Here is a 27,373-nt window from a genome sequence, read left to right on the forward strand (position 1 = left end):
ACTGTAACTTTAAAAGGTTCTCAGAATATTTCTGTTTGGGTTTTTTTTTTTTTTTTTTTTTTGAGACAGAGTCTCACTTTGTTGCCCAGGCTAGAGTGAGTGCCATGGCGTCAGCCTGGCTCACAGCAACCTCAATCTCTTGGGCTCAAGCGATCCTCCTGCCTCAGCCTCCCGAGTAGCTGGGACTACAGGCATGTACCACCATGCCCGGCTAATTTTTTGTATATATATTTTTAGTTGGTCAATTAATATCTTTCTATTTTTGGTAGAGACGGGGTCTCGCTCAGGCTGGTTTCGAACTCCTGACCTTGAGCAATCCGCCCGCCTCAGCCTCCCAAAGTGCTGGGATTACAGGCGTGAGCCACCGCGCCCGGCTTCAGAATATTTCTAATCTCTGCTCCTTGTATTTTAGATGAGCAAACTGTTGCCCTTAACAAAGGTTAAATAGCTTGTTAGGCATAGAACCATGTCAGAAATCTTGGTGTCTTCTGTTTTTTCCACTATAATGGGTGGCTTCCCCATGGAGAAAGTTCTTGATTCAAGATTACATCAAATCAAGTGTATATTATCTAGTATAAATCATGCAATTTGGCAGTTTACTAACTAAACAACTGTAGGAAAAGAACTTTCATGTATCTCACCACAAATGATTTTATGATGGAAGTGGTATGGAGTGTTTCTTAGGGAACCATTCAGCATATCAGGGAGTAGCATTAAGCCAAGTTCAATAATATAAGAACACAGTGGCTTGCAAACAAGTAAAGTATGAGGGATCATTCACTGGGAAAGACACTAATATTCTAGTGTTTTTAGGACTATAATAAAAACATAATATTTAGATTTCATTTAAAATATGCTGATTATAAATTTGTAATTGTATTGCCTAAATTCCCTTTAAGAAAAAACTAGAAATGTCTGAAAGAGAGTGAGTCCGTGACAAATACTTGATGGAGGCTGGGCATGGTGGCTCACGCCTGTAATCCTAGCACTTTGGGAGGCTGAGGTGGGAGGATTGCTTGAGCTCAGGAGTTCGAGACCAGCCTAAGCAAAAGCGAGACCCCCAATTCTACAAGAAAGAAAGAAAGAAAGAAAGAAAGAAAGAAAGAAAGAAAGAAAGAAAGAGAGAGAGAGAGAGAGAGAGAGAGAGAGAGAGAGAGAGAGAGAGAGAGAGAGAGAGAGAGAGAGAGAGAGAGAGAGAGAGAGAGAGAGAGAGAGAGAGAGAGAGAGAGAGAGAGGGAGGGAGGGAGGAAGGGAAGAGGAGAAGAGAAGAGGAGAGGAGAGGAGAGGAGAGGAGAGGAGAGGAGAGGAGAGGAGAGGAGAGGAGAGGAGAGGAGAGGAGAGGAGAGGAGAGGAGAGGAGAGGAGAGGAGAGGAGAGAAGAGAAGAGAAGAGAAGAGAAGAGAAGAGAAGAGAAGAGAAGAGAAGAGAAGAGAAGAGAAGAGAAGAGAAGAGAAGAGAAGAGAAGAGAAGAGAAGAACAATTAGTTAGGCATAGTGCTGTGTGCCTGTAGTCCTAGGTGCTCAGGAAGCTGAGGCAGGAGGATCTCTTGAGCCCTGGAGTGGGAGGTTGCAGTGAGCTATGATGATTATGGTGGGAGGTTGCAGTGAGCTATGATGATTGTGCCACTTTATTCTAGCCTGAGCAATAGAGCAAGACCCTGTCTTAAAAAAAAATACTTAATGGAGTGAAAAACATTTATTTCCCTTTATCTAAGAAGAATTATAGAGTTATGTTAAGGCTTTGTCATTATCAAAAAGCAAGTGTAATTTTTAATATATCTGGAAAATCAAATAGATTAAAAAATGCTTGTTAAATTTAATTTTTTTTTTTTAGTGGCATCATTCACAATCAATGTGGGATAGCTCAAGATGGACTCTGTACTTGGTCTTACACCTCTTTGCTTCTAGTCCATTTTTCCACTCAAAAATCATCTGTGTAGTAGGTAATAAGAGCTAGAACTAGACAATGTGTTTACATCCTCCCCCCAATATATAACATGAGGAGAGATTGGTGATAACATGAATATGGGTAAGTCATCAAAGGTTGATGATTTTACCCTCTACTGTTTTCCCTAGGGTGGCCCTTAGATTTGTGTCTGTTCTCCTCCTAAAGAGGACCATAAAGCTCCCTCTTGAGATAAGAGGAGGCTTGTAGATAAGAAGAGTACAAATCCCCCCCCCCTTAGAAAGGGAGATCCTATTTAGAAGTTGGCTGTGTGACTTGTTTCTATATGTTCTAATAAGGGCCAAGTTGTACAAACACATTTCATGATAGAAATACAGAAATATTAGATATCATTAACAGAACATTTGAATAGCGTCCTTTTCTTATGGCTCTAGAACATAAGAACATAAGAACAAAGGAAATGGGCAGCATGAATAAACACAAAGTTATGCGTAAGTTTTACAGTTTTACCACTCAGTTTACTTAGGGTAAGAGGTAGCTGTATACAATAAAGGTGACACAAATCCAAGTGTGGACTTGTTTAATCATCCAGTTTTCATTAAAATTCTGAAAAACAAATCCACCCATGGTGGCTACAGACAAAAGCTCAGTTGTGCATCCAGTTCTGTTTTTCTTTCTATGTATCTCATCTACCTCTTGGTCCTTGTTAAATTGATAAAAGGTTTGATGCTGCACTTCTCAGCATCAGATCATAACAGAACAAAGGCCCACTACCATTACCAAGAGACTCTTTCCTAATGTTGCCATCATTACTGACCTTGTGATGTTGTTGACCATATTTCTTTATCACTTGAACACAGATACATGTTGCATGCTACAGTACTGGAATAATCCTTAGAGATCATAATCCATAATTTCAGATTTAAAAAGGAGGCCCAAATGGAATGGCTCATTAGATCATTCTGTTAATAAATAAAAAGGACCAACAGGTATTGAACTTAGTTTTCATGAATTTCTGAAAGAAATTTTCCAGAATATAAAGCCAGAAATAGCTTTAGAATATAGCTAGGATATTTTCTGATGAGCCACCACCCCACAACTCCTTCTTTAGTAACCCTGGATCCTCATTTTAAAGTCACATTCAGTAACTGTTTCCCAGATACATGTGATAATCTGAGTATAAACAATAGCAATTACTTTTACAGCTTTGGCAACACAAATACCAAATCTGACCGGTCTAAAAAAATGATATAAAAGTTCTTCCATAAATATATAAATAGATATATAGATAGATAGATAAAAACATCCTGCAAATAGAAGTTTATTTTTTTGATATTTATTTTAGATGTAAACAGCATGTCACAGACATTAAATGAATTTATCGCCATTTTGCTCTGTTTCCTACTGCATTTGTTAAAAAGCTAATAAAATACACATCACAAATGTTCATTTGCACAAAATACAGATGAGATATCAGATTATCCAACTCATCAGAAAATGACTATAAGGTAGTATTCTACATTCTACTAACTCATCACTCCAAACTACTCACCAGAAGTGTATGTATGGTGTATGTGAGAGTGGTAAGGGGGAAGAGATGATAAATGAAACAACTTTGGTGAAATACTGGTGTGTGTTAAGCTTACCAGTGGATTCATGGGAGTTAATTTCACTATTTTTTCTACCTGTGAGGTGGTTTTAAATTTTCAAAAGAAAAAAAAAATCACTCACTGACCCTCATCCATCTTTCTATTCATCTGAAACAGATTTCTTTCCTTAATTCAACAGTTCTTAAATGCTAATTCAATGTTAGATACATCTTAGATTTCTAGTCCTTCTCACTAACCTTTCTCCACAGTCTGTTTCCTTTCTAAACTAAAAATATTTTCATTGATTCATCCTTTGTTCTTTTGTGTAAACACAGATATTTATGCAGGTGCATAAGCTCCACCTTTAAAGCAGATCTCAGCCAAAATCACTAAGCGACAGAAATAGTTTAACTCATTCCTTCTTTTCCTTTACTTAGAAGAGGATTAACCTCATGAGCTACTTGACATCTGTCTCTCACTGGTAAATAGTGATGCTTGAGGATAACTCATTCACCCAGCGTTTCATTTTTTCACTTACTCAATGAATACTTGTAGAGTATGAACTAAATACTAGTATTGTGCTAAGAGTCAAGTACTCAAAGAAAAATAGGATACAATCTCTATCTTTACCACACAAAACTGGGTAGCAAGCCAATAACAGGGGTGTTTCTTTAGTATTCTTAAAGCAGAGACCAGGGATATCTAAGCTATTTAGGTTAACTAGAATGTTAGGTAGGAAAAATACCTTGGAGGAAGTTCTTTCTGGGAAGAGTAGTTTTTTAAAAAGTGAATACAAAGGTGAGAATGAAAGTAGGCACTCTGAGTATAAAGCTACAGAGCACAACCCAAGGAGAAGCATAGAGCAGAGAAACAAGGTGGTGTAGTCAAGGAACCATAAACAGTTCAGTTTTAATATAGCAAAAAGTAGGAGGTATAGGATGACTGGGGAGGAGGCCTTGACCTAGCAGGGGCAAGGTAACAGAGGGCCTCACATCCATAGTAAGGATATTGGACTTTATCCTGTAGGTAATTAGAAGCCAAATGTTTAAACAGTAAAGGATGTGGTCAGATTTCCATTTCAGATAGATCATGGTGGCCACTCTATGCAGTGTTGATTTCAAAGGAATATCAGTTAAGGCACTGTTTCAATAGTCCAAATGAGAGATCATAAGGGCTTAATGTAGGGCAGTGAAAAATCAGAATGAAGAAAAGGGTAGAAATTGTTTATAAAATTAGTTCATAAATTAAACAGTGTTTAAGATTTAATTAGATGTGGAGAATATGATAGGTGTGCAGTAAGGAAAAAGGTTTTTAGCTTAGTTGACCGGAGAGATGGTCACACTAACAACTGATAAAAAGACATTTAATTGTACAGATGAGTTCAGTTTGGCATATTTTCTTAGGTTTGTCATGTGTAATCAATGAAGTAACATATAAGGTACTTAGTACTGAGCCTGGCATACAGTAGCTGTTCCAGACATGCTACCTATGATTTAGGCACTTACGGCCAATAAAGGTCGAGATGACCAATACGCAGTTGGGTGCAAAATTTCTAAGACAACATAAAAAGGTCTGAGGGAAAAAAAATCAAGTACTCATCATTATATTTGACATTATGATCCTGAACAAGCCAAAACAAGATGAGTATGCAGAATAAAAGCATAGACAAAAGTTAGTAAAACAATAGCCTGACATTGAACTACATTTGGATCTTTGGCAAACACCAGTTCTGGGGTAAGCAGAGAGAAGAGTGCAGGAAGCTTATATAAGAGAATAAAATTTCATAGCATATAAGGAAATAATATTATGAAAGTACAGAATAGAGTAGAGAGATCCAGTAAATAGGAACTGAAAAATGACTGGTTATATACTACAAAGGGAAGGATAATAATGATATAATTAAGAAGGGCTGCAATAAAGTGATGGGGACTAAAACTAGATTATTGCAGCTTTCACAGAGAAAGGAAGGACAATAACTAAAAATAATTAGGCTATACCAAATTTTCCAATGTCCTAATAAAGAGGAGAGGAAGAAAAGGAGCAGGGAGAAAGAGAATCCAGGAGCATATTTCGTTGTTGAAGTAGTTACTATGGTTGGGAAAAGCTCGAGTCTATTTACAGAAGAAAGATAATAGGAAGCAGATAAAATCATGAGGGCAGGAAACTGGACATAGAAGAAAACACAACAGTAACATGACTTTTTCACATTTGATTATTAGAGACACATCTCCAGCACACCCAGAGTTGCATCACACTACCAATTTGTGTTCATATCATCATTAAGGTTCTTAAGCTATATAGTGATCAAAGCTATTATTAACATGGAGACAAGCTAATTTCTTTGCAAAAATATAAACCAAGTTTTAAAAGGCAAATATTACTAAATCTATTCACAAACTTCCTTATCTAGCCTTGAATGACTATCTATGCACAGGCAAACCAAGCTGACCTAAGGGGTTGACCTGGTTTTCAACTGAAGTAGCTAAATTCTTTGAAGTCAATTTTGGACTTGATTTTTTAAAAGCAAGCCCTGGAAATTCTTAATTAAAGGATTATATTTCTAGACTATTATAATCACTTTGTAATGAACTGTTAGTGCAGATTAAGTTTTCTTTCTTCCATATTGATTATGGAAATAAGTATTTTTTTCTAAAATACAAACTTAGTTTATATACTGACATGAAATTAAAGTCTAGAGAAAAACTTTTGTCCCCAACTAAACCTTTAAAAATAATACATTAAATTTGTTTTACTAGTGGGGTTTTTCACTTTTCAGATGGTCTGTTGTAACAGAGGGAAGCCAAAAGATGAATCAATGTCTATTCTATATTAAAACAGATGTTTTTGTCATCTAGTTTTTTCATTACTCATAGAACAGAAGGCTCCATTAGAATGGACTCCCTCAAGCCCCACATTTCAAGGAACTGAAATATTTTTTCCTCTGTGAGTAATGTCATCACAAATTATGTATTTAATAATATTCTCCAAATGTTATCTTATTTTGCTTTCTAGATGGAACAAAGGGCAATCAATAGAAAAGTAAATTATCCCAAGGAAACACCAAGATAAGCATTTGCTAGTAAAGACACAGAAAAGCACTCAGAGATGAGATTTATAACTTGGCAGACAAGACACCTGAACATGACATTTTTAAAAGACAGTGATTCAGTGCCACGAGTTTATGAGCAACATTATTAATGCCTCCAAACGAAAATAAGTAAGACACTGCTATGACACAGTAGCCTATATTCTTCACATTACAACACTGTCTGCTAAATTTCCTACAGGGAGTGCTTAAGATTGAATTACGAAACAGTAATTTCTAGGTAAAAATCCAACTAGGAAATGATACACCCATAGTTTTATGCAGACAATATGTCTAAAAATTATATCAACTTACAAATTATGAATTTCCCCACATTTAATCAACTGGGAGATACACATTCATTGTATTTTTTAACTGCTATATTAATCTTCTATATCTCTATGAAGTAAGACAGCCAAATTAAACATTTTTAAAGCCATAGTCATATATTTAGTTTTAAACTAAAATTATTCCTATCTTAGAAAAGCAAAAGTCTAATTAATTATAATTTTAGGGTTGACATTTTCCATACAGTGCCTTAATACTTTTTTAAGAACTAAAAAGGAAATTTTATACTACTTCACCTTCTTCTGTCATGGAATTGAATCATTCCCATTGGGTTAGACCAAATTCACTGTACAGAAACTAGTGATGTGGGATTTTAGTAAGATCCAAAGATAAAATACATAATTGAAGAATGTTGCTTAAACCAGTTGTTCTCTTTTATTCTTTCAAATATTGACAGAATATGTTTTATGGTAGATATTTGTAAACTAATACTTAGAAACGCCTTGATTTCTCTATTTCAGTTGTAAGAGAGAAGTTTGGTTATCTTTCAGAGCTTTCCCCAAATCCCTTTCTGAATCTTACCATTTAGGAATTCCATCAGAAAACATAAAGAACACTCATATTGAACAGTTTCCATTGAAAACTATATTGCCAAAAAATAAATGACTATGATAAATACTACTACTACTAATAATAATAACTTTTCTGCTAGGGCAAAACCAAAAAGAAAACAGTAAAATAACCACTTGCTTATTAAAATTGTATATTAAATTTTACAAGTGGGTGAATTAACCTACATGATAATAAAAGAAAGCATCACATTCCTTCAAAATGTTCCTTCTGTTCTATAAAATTGAGTTGTAAATAATATCTCTTTTTGACACTGACAGTAAAACAGAAACATCATAACAATTTTAAGTTTCAGTTGCTCAAATCTAATGATTTCTAGCATCTTTTTTTTAATACCAAAAGAAAAGGGAAGCACATAAACATCTGTTGTGACCCACAGAGCAACAACACAAAAAGAGGTCACTATGGCATCCATACAACTTTCTGTCCACTTATTAAATAATATATTCATCACATTAGGAACTAAACCTAAACACTTCATAATTACATTATAAAAAATTTGAAACGAAAAAATACAAAATATAAGATATAAGGAAATTATAATTACAAATTATATTACATTTGCATGTACACACCTATGAACACATGCACACCATTAAAAAGCAATATCAAATACCAGATGAATAGATGGAAAAACTCACACCATTTTGCATAATGATGTAACTTCTGATTATAAATGAGGTGAATCTCTTTACCCCATTAACATAATGTTAATATCCAATTAAATCCTCACATTTGTAAAATAATATTTTCAGTATTTTACTTTTATTTTTTAAAAATATATTAAAATTCTTAGTGGCCTCAAGATTATTAATAGTGATGAACACATTTATCCATATAAGGAAGCCTACTGTGAACATAAATTTAGATAATATGCTAACATCTTGGGTTTTTATATTTTTTAAAGTTTAATTCAGATTGATAAGAACTTACAAGTTAACCTTTCTATGCCCCCTTTTCATTGATTCCATAAATGACCATTATGAAAGAAACCGCAAAAACGAAAAAGCTGTCCATCATAATTAAAGGTCATATTGACAGTTATCACTATCTATGTGTATTTAAGAATCAATACATGACCAACAATCTTGTCTGGCTCTCCTCTTTGTGGATTGTTATTTGATTCAACTACTCACAAGGCCTACGTCTTAGTCCATTCTGTGTTACTATAAAGGAATACCTGAGACAGGTTCATTTATAAAGGAAAAAAGGTTTATTTGACTCACAATCCTGATGTCTAGAAAAGTTCAAGATTGGGCATCTGGTGAGAGCCTCAGGCTACTTCTGCTCATGGTGGAAGGTGAAGGGGAGTGATGTGCACAGAGATCATATGGTGAGAAAGGGAGTGGGGGAGGTGCCAGGCTCTTTTCAATAACCAGCACTTATGGGGCCAATAGAGGGAGAACTCACTCAGCCCTGAGGGTGGGCATCAAATGTATTCATGAGGTATCTACCTTCCTGACCCAAACACCTCACCTCTCATTAGACCCAACCTCCAACACTGGGATCAAATTCCAACATGAGGTTTGGGGGACAAATATCCAAACCATAACAGTCTACCACTATTTTTAATTGTTCACTTAGACATGTTTTTGATAGAAAAACAAAAATATGGCCAAAAAGAGAAGAGGATTCTTACCCTTATTCCCTGTTCCACATTCCCCATCATGGACATTTCTGGCAGTCCTATATCAAACCTGCACTCTTTGAATAAACCTAGATTTTAAACATTATTTACTATAGGCTACTACCATGTTATTCGAGTACTTTTAACTGTGACTTTGTTTGATAAACAGCAAAAACATTCATCTAGATGTCCAGAGAGATGCTTTTTGTGGATGCATCTTTTTCTCACCCTTAGCTAGAAGTAACAGTTTTAAGATGGATCTTGCCTAAGGCTTATCATTCTGAGCTGCTGAATTCTCCAGAAGGCATTAAAGAGTAAAAATCTAAGATTCATTTTATTGCATTATAGTTGTGCAATATTCAAAACAAATTCTGGTTGCTAGCATTTTTGCTCACCTGATCCTATCTATATTAATTTTTAAAAATATTATTATCATTTTATTTATCATATATATATATATATATATATATATATATTACTATTGGCCTTTCCTAGTCCAGGAACTTGTGCTAGTTTGCACTAGATAATCTTTTTTAAGTAACACTTGTTGGTAACATTAGTGGAGCATCACTAAATCAATTAAACAAATATTTATTAGGATAGAAAAAGATAAACACTAATATTTGTTATATAATTATTTTCTGAAATGAAGTCTTTTAAAATGTTAATACATCTCTTTCATTAGTAACAAATTCACATTTCTTCTGGCAACAGCATAATTTAACAACTTTAATCATATCCAATTCAAACTAAATTTTTATACACTGAAAATCCTAGACTTGTCGTTTCTTTCCCTGAACCACCTCAGTTTTCTCTCCTTTAAACTATCCCCGTCCCTTAGATCATAACCATCAGCAACAAAAGCACAAAAATGACACTTCCTCTGCTGTGTCTCTGGCCATCTGCAGTTAAAATGGTGTGAATGAATCATCTCTATGAATCATCTGTTTACATTTATTAAGATAACAGAGAACAAATGATAACAAAAAGTGTATTAGCTAAATGATAAATATGCTACCAGAAGCTGCATAAGATATCAATGAAATGTCAGTAAGGCAATATGGGGCTATGTCTTACCTGTCAAAAGTTATTTCCAGAATAAATGGACCTTAGGCAGCATGGCCAATGCTTTCATTTTGGCTGTCTTAATGATCAAAGGAAATCATTGCATGATGGATTCAGCTGTTTCAATCACAACGAGGACAAAATGAATGGATTAGATGTTCAGCTGTCCTGACCATCCAAAGGAAATAGATATGGTCTCACAGTTAAAAAAAATTGCTGTGATCTGGTGATATCTGAAAGTGACTAAAATTGTATCTCCATATGGAACAGCTCACCCTCTATCAAATTATCTGAATCTGGATTTCATAATTGGAACAACAGTAATGATATATTTTTAAAAATCACTAATGTTCACTGAAGCTTCAATAAGTCCCATGCATTAGTTTAAGTGCTTCATAGGTTTTCATTCTTTCATTCATCACAACAATCATCTGAGATGAGTTCTGTTATTAACCAAATTTTAAAGATGAGGAAACCAAAGTAAGAGATCACATTTGCAGAAGGTCATATACCTAATAATTGTGCAAGGTTGCATAGCTCAATACTCTACTTTCAAACCTCAATCCCTTCATAGTAATATGATTAAAGAACTTAGTTGAAATAAATATTACACCACAAATGAACATAGGAAGTCAATTTCTACTTATGTTGATCCAAAATAATAAGAATAAGCCTTTTAATTCTAAATTATTAAATTATTAAAAGTAAATTGCATATCATAGTTCATTATTGATAAAGCCAATAAGGCAATGTTGTATATTAATAAAATAATACACACTAACAACACACAGTCAGCTTCAAATTATCTAAGATAATGAGGAATAAGAATAATGGATAAACCCAAATCACAGGTAAAACTAAATTATATTTAGCTCTCGTTTATCAGAGCAAACATAAACTACAAAGAAGACATAGGAGAAACCTGGTATTTATTCATTTCCCCAGAAGTCCTTGAAATTAGACAGCTTGTTATTGCTGGGTCCTTTGGGCTTAAAGGAGGTTCAGTCAAGTGTTGGGGCTGGGTCCCTTGGGAAGCATAAAGGAACTCCTCTCTTCCTCAATCAGAACAAGTACAAGGTCTCTGCAGTGTGCTGGCCATGATTAATCAGCAAAGCAGTTACAATGCCCAGAATATTGACCGTTGACTCGACCCAATTACCTGATTTTGACCATAAATGAAGTAGAAGTAATGATGGGAGAATAATTTATGCCCTTGATGTAGGGAAGGCCTTTCTAACAATGTCACAAAAGCCAGACTCATAAAAGAAAAAAAAAAATCAATAAAGTTAATTACTTAAACCTTAATTTTCTGTACTATAAAAAACACCATAACCAAAATGAAAAGACAGATGAAAAACTGAAAATATTTGTAATTCCTATGACATATTGTAGATAACAGTCACTTTTCGTAATATATAAAGAATTTATATGAATAAATAAGAAAAAGTCTAACAAAACAAATATGGAAATATAACCAAGTTGTTCACACACACATACACACACACACAACATAAATGGCTCCTAAACCCATTAATTAATACTCCATATTACCCATAATAAGGGCAGTGTAAATTTAAACTATACTGATATATCAGATAGGCAAAAGTTGAACAAAATTTTTTTTAATGTTACACACTTGGTGAAAGTTTCAGAAAAATGGGAACTAACTTGTCTTGCTGGTAAGACAATAATTCTTATAACTGCTAGGAAGAAAAAATTAGGAGTATCTAACAAAATTACAGGTCCATATATTTCTTGATTCAGTGATTTGACTCTAGAAATTTATCTTACTGATAATACTTACAAATGACATTTGTACTGGATTATTCGCTGTAGAACTGTTGGCCACATTAAAGCAATTGGAAATCGTATAAATGTATATTAAGAAGGAAATGGACAAAGTATACTTTATTCACACAACTGGATACTACCCATCTACAATAAAGAACGAGAAAATTTCTTATATACTAATATTAGTATGAATAATAGGCTACCATTTATATGATAAGCATGAAATTTGCTTTCACATCCTTAAAATTATCTCTGGAAGTGTTTTTAAAAACTAGTAATTTGAGGTTTTCTTGTGGAGAACTAGGAGGCAGGGACATTTTTACAGTACATGCTTTTCAAAGTTTTTTATTATTAAATTATGTGAATGTTTTAACTATTTAAAATTTTAATTAAAAATAATAATCTGACCACATGTACTCTCTGTTAAATTGGGACTAATTGAGGGGCACACATTTACAAAGAGGGAAGTAAAACTCAGTGAAAATCAAGCAGAGGGGAAGAAGGAAGAGAAAAAGGACAAATCTTCCCTAATGGGCATAATGAACACTATTTGGATGATGGGCACAGTTACAGCCATGACTCAAGCATTACAAAAGCAATCCATATAACCAAAAACATTTGTACAACCTTAATATTTTGAAATAAAAGCAATAATAATAATAATCTGGGTTTCAAACCAAAAATCAATGCCTCATTCTTTCATTGTTTATGGAATTGAGGCTCACTTTCCATGAAGCTGGATTTAAATTCATAATTCTCTCTCACTGTTGTAGATCTTAGCAAAAAACCATGAAAGAGGAATGGAGCATTTGACCCAATATTCTTTTTTATATACTTCAATCTTCAAAAACTCTTTGATGTTCCATTATTTAGTTATACTTGCATAAAAACCAGCATTTTAGCATCACCTGGGACAAACAGGCACTCAGAGAAAGTATCCTTCAACAATAATATATTCCACTAAAAGTTTTAACAAGGGATATGTCATGATCTGTAAACAAATTATCCAATATAAAATACAAAACTAACTTTCATTCTTTTTCATAGACAAAATCTTTGGCAAAAAGTAATCCAAGAAACTAAACTTCAAGAAGAATCCCTTTGCAGGGAATAAAATATATATGTAGCAAAGGAATTATCAAGTGGTAGCCCTGTATGATAAGTTGAACTCTCAATAAGGTGAATGGAAAGAATGTGAAATAAGCTGAACAAAAGTGGAAATCCTGATTTCGCATTTATTTCATTAAGATTCGGGCTATTAAACTGAAATTTGGCTTATCTGTAAATCAGCATTTGTAGTGCAAATAGCACAGAGAAGTACTCCACTGAAATCACATTACCCCAATACAAGTATTTTGGGAAATAATGTGCAGATCATTCCATTTAGATGCATTTCACTTGTTTAAATGGCTGTGTTTGTGTCTCCTTTACATTGCTTAGGAGTCACATTTTAAAATTCACTTCATCCCCCACCACGCTACTATGAATGAAATGCATATTTGACATGCTTTACTAAGAAACTCCAAGAGAATGTAGTTAGGCTTAAACTAAACTCAGGCCTTTTCCTTCTCAGTCCTTTCCTCATAACAGAATTTGTTTTTGTTTTTGGACTCAATAAGGATTTTTCTGACCTTTAGCTGTCTGCAATTATTTTTTTTTAAACCTCTTTTTTCTGGATTATCCAACTGTTTAATATATTCCCACAGAGTCTCTTGGCCTTTAAAGTTTAAAGGACCTATTAGAAAAGAAGTTTGTGATACACCATAATTTTACAGGAACAAATAAAAGGTCAAAGGACCTGAGCCCAGAGATGACAAGATGGTTCACTGCTAAATCAATACTAGGCTTTGTGTTGACCATGGCAAAAGATTTATGAGCAAAGGGCAAATCATTTAGAGGGTTCAGGGAAACCTTGTGCTTGGGCAAGATCGCCCTCCCTGCTCTTTTACCTACTTGTTCCTCAATATAAATATAACAAAATACAAGTTTAAAATCAGGTTCCAACACTTTAAATATTTTAAATGCAGTTTTTCCATATATTTTCAATTAAATCAAGAAAATATGCATTCAATGAATAATATGGAAGTGGGATGGCCTCACAGCTTAATAATTAATGAATCCAGCTTCTACTTGGGTATAGGTAACACCTTGAAATTCCTGTAAAGCATTCTCTGGAAAATAGAGGATACAGTGTTAAATAAGCATATGTCTTAGCTTAGCAGCTCAATGCTATTTGAAAAGATATGCCTACAACTAAAGTAATTTTGTTAAACTAAAAGATCAGTTTATTAAATATAAGGTGTAGTTAAAGAGATTGAAGGAAAATGCTCAAAATGTGGGTTAGAATTCCTGAGACTCTACCTAAATACTTACTTTAAAATAAATCTTTACTATACATGTGTCATTGTGCTAATAAAGTAGTCACTAATGCCATGTGGATATTAAGAATTAAGATGTGCTATAAGTATAAAATTTAATCAGATTTTGAAGACTGAATATAAAAAAGTAGATCTCATTAATAATTTTTATATTGGTTACACCTTAAAATGCTGGCATTTTAGATATGAGTTAAGTGACAAATATTATTTAAATGATTTTACCTTTTTATTTTTATTCTTGCTACTGTAAAATTTAAAATCATACATGCGGTTCACATTTGTAGCTTACATTATAATTCCATTGTGTTTTATGTGTATACATGTTAGTGGATGAGATATACACATGTGTAGTACAAGCATGCACATATATATATTTCCTAATGAAAATAAAAACAGTGTTTTTTGGAAAGAAATTGAATAAATCATAGAAAATACTTTCAGGAAGCATGCAGCAAGAAAAAAAAAAAGAGGCCACTCTAAATACTACACAAACAAATGCTGCCTTTGAATGGCACAGGTTCAAAACTAGGTCAGTAGAAGCTAAGCATAATGCCCATAATGTCTGGGGAGCCCCCAGAGGGGAAAGTGATAGCATGTCTACCTGTTTTAATCCCCTGGTAGCACAGGCAGTTGCTCTGGAGAAGTACAATAAGCTGCCTTTCCAGATAAGGTAATACAAGTGATTATGAAGGAAAGCTTTAAAATCCATGCAGTAAATCATTTAAAAAAACAATGTGTTCAGAGTTCTGGAGGCCAGTAAATTATTTTTCCTGTACTCTAGTAGTGTTCTCTACTTTCCTGCTTTGTAAAGGTGGCCCTTGGAGACTCTGAAATGTTGAAATCTGGCCTATTTTTATCTAACATCAACCAGACACTTAAATTAGCCCCAAAGTTTTTTTTTGTTTGTTTTTTCCCCTCTGCCAAATGCCCTAGAATGAGGCTTCTTCCTGCCACTAAACACTAGGGAGATGGTAGGAAAGATATAAATGTAAAATCTAATTTGTAATCTTTTTTGTAATTACAAACAAAACTACAACATGCAGCACTCCTTTAGTTAAGTCACCACGTAGTCAGAAGTTCCAATGTCAGTTTCCTTTGTGAAGCCAAGAAAAACATAAAAATCAAAAACTTTCATTCTTGTCCAGACTTGGAGGTAAATGTTACATTTCACTCAAATAACCTTTAATCATATAAATCACCAATCATGTTTCATTTCATTGATAATTTGATAACACCAATTGTTATGAAAATGCATGCAAAACCCCAACTAAACTAAGGACATTTCCTGCGAGTCCAAGCCTTCTTATCAATTAAGGCAATCAATTTCATTTTTATTTTCATTTTTGCTGTTAGTATCTTTTCACATGATCTTTTATATAGGAAAAAGTCTTTAAGCCTATTCAAAAGGTTACTTTATAAATAGAAGTTTTGAAAATATAATCTTTGATTCAGAGATTTCACAACTAATGAGATCATTTAAAAGATATCAACTCATAGCTTTGGTGTTTCTTTTTCTTTCCATTTTTTAAATTGGTCTACATAGACATGTCTACACTATGCTCATAGTCTAGTTAAATACAATCCATTGACTCCCAACATTATGCTGTTACTACCTTAAAATGGAAACATTCATTTAAAGTATATAAGTGGTATACTTTTAAAGAACCTTTCTGTGGTTTTCCAAAAGCATTCCAAAGAGGTTACTTACGTTGCTTTGAAACTGGTTTGAGTTATGGGAAGGCCATAGCCTCAGACCAGCAGCTGAGACAGCAAAGTAGATGAAAGTTTTTAGCTTTGAGATCCAAGGAGAAACACAGCTGCTACAGCTGGCCTGCTCAGATCTCAACACTTAGTACAATGATGGAGAAGGCGATAATGCTGTGTCTCAGTTTGAAAAGTGCATTAATAAAAACAATCCTTAAATAGAACAGGAAAATCGATTAATCAAATCTAGGCTCCAGGCTGCAAAATGAAATGATTTTTTTTTTAAAAAAGAAAAGAAAGGGAAGGGGAAATCCTCGTAGATTCTTAAAGATAGCCACTCCTGAGACATTATCTTGACTAAAAGAAATCACGCAGACGATGGAATATAACTTCTTAAGAAAGCAGTTTACCTTGGACAGGTACTTCTAAAGAGTTTCAAATTACTGTAACAGAAAATGGGAGTGTGGCAAATGGGTATCTTGCACAATAGATGCCAGAAATGTCTCAGGACACAGTTTGTTTCTTTTTAATAGTTACACTGCAGAACACATGTGCAAAGCTGGTAGATCGTAGAGATTAACTGTGTCAACACGTACAGTACCTGAAGTTGTACCTCCAAAGATTTGTCTAAGGAGGTCAAACATGCCTTCATGAATCTGTCAGGGAAGCTATGAAAAAAAATCTGGATAGGGAACTTCTCTAAAATAATTATAAATATTAGAAAAATGTAAGACTCTTTTCTCAAATAATAACACCTTCTTTCCAAGGACTTCAAAGTTCTAAACAGTCATTATCTTATTAACCTTAACAACCTAGTCAGTTAGCTAAGAGAGTGGTGTTATTATACCTAATATTATACTTATTTTAAAGATAAGGGCCTTGCTTATTAAGGCCAGGCAATTACTTCAAGGCCACACAGGATGTTAAAGGGAGGAATAAATCAGGCCAACTCATCTTGGTACAGAAATTCTTTACCATCCATTTGCAGTGAGTTCTGCTTTCAGGTAAGAAGAAAAGTTAAGATAATTAAATGTATGACACTTTATATTCATTTGTTTTTGTTTGTGTAGCAACATCATTTTTAAAAAAGGGAAAACTGTCTATAGATTATAAAATTATCAGGTAGCTAATCCTCCTTCTGACCTTTTTTCCTCATTTATTCCTATGAAAAAAATAACATAAAACCAACCTGTGTACCTTGAATGCTAAGAACACTGTTACTTTTCTGAAAACAAACTGTAATAGCACAGAGAACACAGGAAATATTTTTTTTATGGTTTCTCAATAACCAAAGATATGTGTTAGTTCAAAATGGCCTATTACCTGTTTTAAAAGACAAAGGAGAGAATTGTTGATTTTACTTCTTTATCTTACCTATAAAAGTAGAAATTTTTTAAAGAGTTATATCACAACTTCAATAAGAAATGTTTTCACTCAATCAATCATTCATTCACCTAAATTTGTTCTGGGTCCTAAGGATAAAGCAGTGAACAAAGGAGCCCCTGCTCTCATGGTGATAAGTGCTAAGTAGAAAAATTAAAACAGGGTAAAGGGGTTAGAGAGTATAGGTTAAGGTTCAGGTTGCTCTGTTGCATAAGTGGTCAAGGAATTTCTGTCTTAGTGACTTTTGTGCAGCATAGACCTTAGGTAAGGGAGGGACCATGTGGATATCTGGGGATAGAACTGTCTAGGCAAAAGGTGTTCAGCAAGACAGGAGAGAAGTGAGTCTCTTTGAGGAAAATGAGATCAGAGAGGTTTGGGGCAGAAGTAGGGGAAGAAGGATAGAGATCATATCAGTTTTGTAGTCCTTATAGAGACCTTGGGTTTGACACAAAGTGATACTGAAATTCTCCAAGAGTTTAGAGCAAAACAGGACCTGACCTACATTTTAGAGTCATCCCTCTAGCTTGAGAAATGTGTTGCATCTGGGAAACTGAGGAAGCCTGTCATGAGCCCACTTAGGCGGTTACTGTAGTCATTCAGTTAAAAATATGGTCAATCTGCCATACTAATGGTGGTAGAAAACTACAATTATTGGGTGAGAGACTGGATATATGTTCAAAGTAGAGATGGAAGAATTTGCTGATGGATTAGATGAGGAATATAAAAGGAGACTTCATAGCATTTAAGTTGAACAATCAGAAGATGGAATTTCTATTTATTGAGCTGGAGAAGCCTGTGAGTGGAGCAGTCTTCAGATATTTGTTTTGGCCACAGTAAGCTTGAGGTGCCTTTTAGATCTTCCAGCGGACGTGTTGGGTGGCCAATTCAGTGGAGCAATGCTTTGAAATTATAGAAGTTTAAGGGATCTTAACCAACTCTTTTCACTTACTTGTAGGGAAACATAGGAAATGTTCTCATAAACACATGTTTATTAGAGAGCTTTTGGCAGGAATCATGGTCTTTTGAATCCCAGTTTATCTTTCACTTCATTATATCATGTTATGACTACATCTGAAAAACTGGTCAAAATTTTACAAGACCTTTAAGTACCTCACTTTCACATTTTTGACTCAGTGAAAGTGATTTCACTTATCTTTCCTTCAAAGCAAAAGTTAGCCTCTTTTTGATGATATGGAGTTATTATAGGAATATCAACTAGTATATAAGGTTGAAAACAAATATTCTAGAGTGCTGTTTTGTGTGCTTTTACATATAACTATAGCCTTTAAATAAGTTCTATATATTATATTATGTTCCTTTTCTAGCTATTGTCAGTATGCTTCCAGGAGCAGAAGATGTAAGAGTAAAAGGAATGGATAACAGGTTTAAATCACACTTCTATGAGTAATACCTAACCTTTACTGTTTAATTCATGCTTTTCAACTATCTTTCAGACAGATAAGGCCACAATAGGCCCTTCATGTTCTTGTTTTCAGTCAATCTTTATTTTTTTTCTCTCTTATAGATAATACATATGCACATGCATACTTATATGTGTATACATACAGTTAGTTATGCATCACATAGCAACATTATAGTCAATGAAGAATCGCATGTACAATAGTGATCCCAAAATATTATAATGCCATATTTTTACTGTGCCTTTTCTATGTTTAGATATACAAATCCTTACCACTGTGTTATAATTGCCTACAGTATTCAGTACAGTAACATGCTTTATAGGTTCATAGCCTAGGAGCAATAGGCTATACCATACAGACTAGATATATCCTGGGCTGTATGTACCAGCTAGGTTTGTGCAAGTATACTTTATCATGTTCATACAACAACAATATTGCCTGAAGACACATGTCTCAGAATATGTCCCCATCATTGACACATGACTGTAGAAATTTCTCTTTTGGGATGACATTGTGCATTCTTTTTGGCTGCAGAACAATATTTTCAAATATGGGCTAATAAGCTTTAATTCAGAGTAGCTAAATCAAGGCAATGTCATTTGAATAAAAGAAAATAGCAATATCAATATATGTTTAAAACTTCTTAGCAAATATTAATATTAAATTTAAAACCAGATAACAAGATTAATAAGAATGAAGCAGTCATACTGAAAATAATGGTTTCAAAGTAAGAAAAAAAATAACAAAGTAGTAGCTCTTTTATGTCATCCCTTTCTGCTGCACAGTAATGAAAGTCATAGGTAGAATATTGGAGTAAATATGTGATACAGAATAAAATATAATTTTTCATGGATTTTAGGAACCAAAAGCTCTTTAGGAAGTTTTATATGAAGAGGACTATGAAAATAAGAAAAGTCCACACAATTAGAAAACCGCAAGATAGGAAGCAATGGTGGTAGCAGAAATGTGCCTTCTTAGATCTGGCTACCATTCAATGCAATATATTATATCTGTCATTTTCTCAGTGTAATTCTTACTTTTTTGTCCTGATTATTGGCCCACGTAGACTATTAGATAGTGAACACAATTGCAAAATATCCTACAAGATAAACAGGATTTTTCTTTCTTTGAAAAAATCCATTTCTTGTCTGGGAAATACCTCATTGAAGGATAACAATGTTTATTACCTTTTACTGTTTAGTAGACATCTTTTAAATAATTCTAAACATATTAGATTACATTTAAAAATACATGTTCCTGGTTTATGTATGAATATTGTTAAGAAAATCTAATTGCTGTCTTCTTTATTAAAAAGAGAATAGGTGCGTGCTTCGGCAGCACATATACTAAAATTGAAATGATACAGAGAAGATTAGCATAGCCCCTGCGCAAGGATGACACGCAAATTCGTGAAGTGTTCCATATTCTGACTCAATAAACAGCACTGACAAGGCCAAAGTGAGAGAGAGAGAGAGAGAGAGAGAGAGAGAGAGAGAGAGAGAGAGAGAAGAGAGAGAGAGAGAATAGGAGGTCTACTGGTCCTTATAGCATTTGGGTAAGAAGTCAGGGATTTAACCACTTCTCACTTTCCTCATGAGAGTAGTTGGGGAGGTCAAATATACTTCATGCAAAGCACTCAGCACAGTTCCTGGGATACCAGAAAAAATACAGTCATTGTTAGTTGTTTTTTTACTATATGGTTCTCTATAAAATGTGGCTAATAATAATGACAGATAAAGTATAAGAATTTATTCAGAAAGGGCACCTGAAAGCATTTGAGAATATAAGTCAGTTTTACAAAATGATGTACATCAGCATTGTAATCCATTATTAAATGATCCTCATTAATGTAAGGCATGAAAAATATAAAGATACAATATTTAAAACATAACAACAAAAAGCATGGATAACTTATTTAATAAGGAAGGTAGCCTTTGCTGTTGAGATTTTGATATCTTTAGATTAATTCTCTTCATTTAATACAAAATAATGTATAGACTATCTCAACCAAGACATTGCTTTTCCTATTTAAAGAACTACCAAAAACTTAGTGATTTTCTGAGCATGATATATTACAAATATATAAGCAAACACTTATGAGGCATTTATACTACTTATCAATAAGTTTATGAATAATAAACTCTTCATATATTATATATTTAAGAAAGCAACACATGAAATAATGTGTGCAGCTATTCCCAGAAATTTAATCCATGTTTTAATTTAGAATCAGTTCCTAGGAAATGAAACATAACTTCTAGTATGCATTCATTTTTAATGGTTTTTATCAATCCCTTAAGCCATTTAAGGATCTCATTTAGGATTATAGGATATTTATAATTAAGCAAAGCAATTTAATATGTGTTAAGTGGAAGTGTAAAGATGATTTGTGGTTAGAGTGTTTTAAACCTCTGAAACATATCTGACTCCAATTAAGCGAGAATCCTTATCATTATAACAACTCTCTCTTCGCATGATAATGTCAATTCTACTTCCTATCATATATTATAAAAACTCTTATTAAATATACTTCCAGTGACAAAACTCTTTCACAGAAGACAAGCAATTCAGAATATTATTAACAACTCGCCAACCAAAAATTAGGAAAAATTGTGATCCACATTGTATTTTAATTCCTTCTTAATGTAATTTTTCTTTAGACACATCTAATGCTTGCCCACTGTTCAATTCTTTGTCATCACTATTCTATGCCTTGTTATTTTAGCAACAAGAAAGAAGATTCCTATAAATGAGACAAGGGAGTTAGGCAAGGATCAAATCACAAAAGTAATATGTTAAGGAATTTGCATTTTATCATGAAGGTAATAAGGACTCTTTGAGAGACTTTAAGGAAGGAAATCATAAAAATCGGATTCACAAATCAAGTAGATTTTTATAATGGCTGTGTGATCAACAGTTTCAAAGGAATGAAGACTATAGGCAGAGGTACCAGTTAAGAAATGGCAAATGATAGTGATGGGTTGTGAGCTTTTTGGTCAATAGAATTTATTCACGGTGGCCACTGGATGGAAATACGATGGTTAATATGTTAATTGGGGGGAAAAGTAACATTAAAAATGGCCTGGACCAATTATATTCATTGAGACAAGAAAAAAAGAAGAAACAGATTTGAAGAGATGATAAGCTCAGTTTCAGATATTTTCTTTTTGAGGTGCTTATAGGATGTTCAAGTGGAGATAACTAAACATTTAGCACTTATGTGTCTGCAGTTTAGAAGAGAGTTCTGGAAGTCATCAGTTAAATGAGAGCAGGGAGGAGAAAGAAGAAGGATGGGAGGGAAGAAGCAGAGGGGAGATTATGGTGTATATACAGATGGTGTATATATAATGCATTTTATATTACATATAAATATAGCATATATATGTATATCCTGTGATTGTTAATTTTATGTGTTATCTTGGCTAGGCTATGGTACCTAGTCATTTGGTCAAACAGCAGTCTAGATGTGCTCTAAAGATATTTTTTAGATGTCATTAACATTTAAGTCATTATACTTTGAGTAAAATAATTCACCCTCCAGAATGTGGCTGAACCTCATTCAATTAGTTGATGGCCTTAAGACAAAAGGCCAAAGTAGGAATTCTGCCTCCAGACTGCCTTTGGACTCAAGATTGGAATAGCACCCCTTCCCTGGATCTCTGACCTGTGGGCAAACTCTGTAAATTTCAGACTTGCCTGCTCCCACAGTCACCCAATCATATGAGCCAATTCCCTAAAATAAATTCATGCGCGCGCACACACACACACATACACAGAAAGAGAGAGAGAGATCCTACTGGTTATGTTCTCTAAAGAACCCTGACTAACATAATCACTTAATAGTCAAATAATATGTGTTAAAATTTATATATAGCAAAATATTAAGAGAGGCTTTCTCTGTGTGACAGGATTATAGATGAATTTCACTTTCTTCTTTCTTCATTTCTGTATTCTATGCACGTGTTAGTTTTATTTTTATAACCAGTAACAAGCAACAAACTTTTAACTAGAAATAAGATACAGCTCCCAAATAAACATTAAAAGTTTTCCAAGGTGATATACATGTTGGCAATTTTATATAATTTTAACACAAAGGTTTGTCTAATAAAAACGCAATGTAGATTATAGGTCCCTTTCACATATTTCAACTTCTATACTTTGCCAAAATATTAAACATTAAAGCAAGCACCACATGTACTCACCATCAAATTGGTATTAACCGACCAACACTTAAGTGCAAATATACTAGTAACGTTCATTAACGTGGGGCAGATGGGAGGGGGAATGGGTAAATACACACCTAATGGGTGTGGTGTGCAACATCTGAGGGATGGACACGCTTGAAGCTCTGACTCAGGTGGGGAAAAGGCAATATATGCAACCTAAACATTTGTACCCCTATAATACCCTGAAATTAAAAAAAAAAAAAGAATTAAAAAATAAAAAGGACATAGGACAAATGGAAAGGTGTTTCCCTGGGAACCAAAATTTGTTTATACCATGATAGAATAAGCCAGGCGTCCTCAAATTACAGCCCACCAAGGACATTTATCCAGCCCACCAGGTGTTTTTGCGGCCGCTGCCTGTCCTGCTTAGCAGCTGACCAGTCCCGGCCCCACAGTGTGCATGTGTGGAATGTGCGGCGCACTCTCCAACCGTCTGAGGGACAGTGAACTGGCCCCCTGTTTAAAAAGTTTGAGGACCCCTGGATAAGCTATCTAAAAAAGAAGTTTTCAGCTAGAAAATATGTGAGTTGGCCAGCAAAAGAACATACAAAAGCAGGTCATAAAACAGAAGTTTGGCTGGGAGTCACCTCTAACCATTGTCCATTAAAGAGAGTGCCTATATACAAAAATGTGATTCATCTGGTCCTGGGGACACATAGAGCTCCTGATTTGAAGAAGATATTATTAGGATCACTAAGCCTTTGATAGCACTAGACATTTGAATCATACCTTGATCACTTATTCTGCTTTCATGTTTAACCAGCAGCAATCCAAAGGGAGTTTGCCTTTGTAATACCGCCATACAAAGAAAATCTGGTGTGTAGAAAACCTAAGTGTCCCAGTTAGCATTCTGGTTTATACAGTAGTAAGTGTCTCTGAGCTTGATTAATGTGAGTCTACTCTGAGAAACAGATCCAGTCTTGGAGTGCTGACAAACCAGGCTTCCATGCCTGCGATGTCAGGCAGAAGCTGGGCTACTGCAAATTCACCAAGGCAAATGCACCAATGCTGCCCTGTGAGAAATACCTGGAGAGATAATTTGCCTTAAACAAGTAGAACACTTCTACACTTCCAGGCAATATAACTTTCTTTATTAATTCTTACATCATAATTATTACAATTAGATGATCCTGGAAAGTTAAAATGTCTCAGACGACCTCAGTAAACTATGCTAAACTAAGCTATTAAACTTTTCTGCTCAGATTTCATGCAGTACCCTGACAAAATCGATAGAACTAGCATTACTTTAAGCTTAACTTTTATTTATTTTTATTTTTTTCCCTCCTCTACTCTGAAGGAATAAGCTTAACTTTTAAAACCAGGTCACAGACAAGAGTTTAATAAGGAAGAAAATTGTTTGTTAAATATCATTAAACAAAAAAAAATGTTTTGCTATAAACAAATACCCTAATATGAACAAAGAACTGCAAAAGAAACTCAAAAGTACCACAAATGGCTCACTTACTCAACATAAAATGATGAAAACTTAGCAGAATCTTTTTCCCCCCTTTAAATACTAAGGGAAATGAAACAAGGAAACTTCATCAGGATCAAAAATTACTTTTACATGTTGTTTTTATTATACAAAGAAGAGAAAACATTTTAAAGCTAAAGTATGGTTACTTCCAAGAGAATATTCAGAAATGATACAGTACCAGAACTTTCCATTTTTTTTAAAGCTTCAGGGGTAACAAATTACATTCTAAAAGGAAGATCTATTTCCAAAGTAATCTACATAATGGTTGTAATTCCTCTACGGTTTTGAGCATAAGAAATCGGTTTTGAACAGGAAATCTGTATTACTGTTTCTAGGTCTCATTATAAACTTTTCATATGAAACACAACAACTTGAACTGAACTTGAGAAGTATATTTAACCTACAGTAAATATTGTACCCCAGCAAAAAAAAAAAAAGTATAAAAAAATGCAGGGGAAAAGGCCAAGAACAAGCACATAAACAAAGTGAATAAACATGTCACTAGAAGACTATAGAAAGCTATCTGAAGCCAAATAACTTTCCTATGCTTACTACAAGGATGTCATCTTGGGAGATAAAATATAGTATCATAAATTTAAAGGTCATTGAATTTTTCAAGGTAACCCAAACATTGTAAGGACATACAATTAATTCTCCCAACAGTTAGAGTATAACCAATAATTGCAAGAGCCCCAGCTTTGTCACATAGAGACTATAACTACTTATGTGCCCTGACCTTTAGGTACAATCCAACTTCATAACAATAAACAAAACTATCTTACCTCCATTGATAAATTTTATGCTTAGTGCACAATGAAAGAAAAAAAAATCCTTATTTTTTAAAAGTACATTTCATGTAATTCAGAGAATAATCTATCTGCATTTTATTAAAATATATGTCACATTCTGGACAGTCAATATATAAAAGACAAGCATTTGAAAAGTATCCTCATTGTTTTCTCTAATCCGAAAGAATTCTTCCTATGTCGATCTTTAATCTTTTAACATTTCCACTCCAAATTATGATTTTGACTTTTTCCAACAGTGTTTATAGCATCAATTAAAGGCTAATTATCTTTAACAAGTGAATTTTTAAAACAATTTTCTTCGTATGTATTCATTCCAAAAAAAATCACAAATTAGAGCTCTGTTGATAAATATTATTTATGACAATTATTCACACAATATTCATCCTTTTAAAAGTTGTTTTTAAAGCCTCAAAGAGATAGCATATCACTAGGTAGCAAATTTGTAGAAACAAATAAATATGGAAAGTAATCAGAATATGTACATAAAAAGAGGTGATAACCTCATAGGGTAGCTGCATTTTTTATCCATTAGACATAGATGCATATTATATGAGGAAATGTGTTTTTGTAATTGTATTAATAAGATTATCAGCAGACTTAAAAACTTGACATTTTGAAAATTTAAATTTTTTATGCTTGCAGCAAGGGGAACAAAAGGATTAACTGAAGAGTTAGCATCCGCTGAGTCCTGATTATGAGTGTGATGTTTTCAAGTATGCCCTATTCTCAATGGCCCCAAAGAAGTCAGCTCTAGATATTCCTATTTTAGATAGGAGAACACAAACTTAACGAGGTTACAGCAGTGGTTCCCAAAGGGTTGTCCCTCTACCCATTGCATCGGCATCATATTGGAACATTTTAGAAATGCAAACCCTTGGACCCCACCCCAAGCCTGCTGAATTAGGAACTCTGGGGGTGTAGCCAGCAATTTCTGCTTTACCAAGCCCTCCAGGTGATGCTGATGCACAATAAAATTTAGAACCACAGGGCTGAGGTAATTTGCCAGAGGTTACGAATCTAATACTTGGTAGAACTAGATTAGAATTTAGGTTGGCCTTTCTTTCTGGAAGCCCAGGCTTTAAGCCAGTACCTTATATGGCCTTCAGTTAAAGGCGGCCCTTTTTATTTCAAATCAGTATTGCTTTCTTAACAGGATTACTTTGGTAGCGAGAGTGCACTGAACATAATGGAAACTTTGATGTTACAGTATCTTACAATGCCTCAAGGTCATCATTCTGACAAATGTTCGACTGTCATGTAGAACACAGGAAACATTCTTTATATATTGTCAAGATTTGAGATTGAAATATCGGTTGCCTCCAGCTCCCTGCTAACTCTCCACTCCACCTTTCTCAGCCTACAAACAGGCCTTCATTATTAAACAAGAGGATGAAGAGGGACAGGATTTTAAGAATGGCTCTCTGATAAGGAGAGGGTTACGTAAAATCAGAAAGCCAGCAGAACCGGAGATATTCATTCTCTTCCAGGACACACCAGAGGAAATCAAGAGCAACATATTATTCCCTAAACCTCTAAAACTGCTCTCATTCATCTCTTCAGTCATCGGAAACCCCTCCTTCACTAGGACCAAAATCAGACTGTTGATGATGAACTATGTTGTCATCTAAGCTGTTGTCACAGACCTAACAATGTGACTAATCAGTGCCAGCCAGACTGTCAGCAGCTGCAGATCCTTAGAAAGTGGAAACCTGGAATGAGAGTAGGTAAGTGTCCAAAGCACTTTGTTTAAAGGAATAAATACATATTACCAAGTCTGGGAGTCAGCTCTTCTGTAGCTTAAATACTAATGAAGGCAGTGTCAAAGACTGACCAGTATTACCTTAGGACATATTTTGAAAAATGCTTTGAAAAATCCCAAATTTCCTTTTTCCTCAACATGCATAAAACATGTATTCTACAACTGTCTGTTGAACCCTTGTTCTATGCCTTGCAGGGTTCTTGAAGTGAATTATTGGAAGGCAGTTAAACCAAAAAC

At 34.2% G+C, this 27,373-nt stretch overlaps 1 protein-coding gene and 1 non-coding gene across 6 annotated transcripts in view; one reads left to right on the forward strand and one right to left on the reverse strand.

Annotated features, from left to right (window-relative positions):
* The window catches only part of ROBO1 (roundabout guidance receptor 1), a 1,079,496-nt gene that overhangs the window by 219,779 nt on the left and 832,344 nt on the right, over positions 1-27,373 (reverse strand). The gene's annotated exons all lie outside the window — the stretch shown is intronic.
* LOC142874914 (U6 spliceosomal RNA) lies at positions 20,192-20,294 on the forward strand. Its single transcript, XR_012922493.1, has one exon. It is a non-coding gene; the product is annotated as a U6 spliceosomal RNA (small nuclear RNA).

The sequence above is a fragment of the Microcebus murinus genome, chromosome 1, assembly GCF_040939455.1.
Source record: "Microcebus murinus isolate Inina chromosome 1, M.murinus_Inina_mat1.0, whole genome shotgun sequence".
In the NCBI taxonomy this organism is placed as follows: domain Eukaryota; kingdom Metazoa; phylum Chordata; class Mammalia; order Primates; family Cheirogaleidae; genus Microcebus; species Microcebus murinus.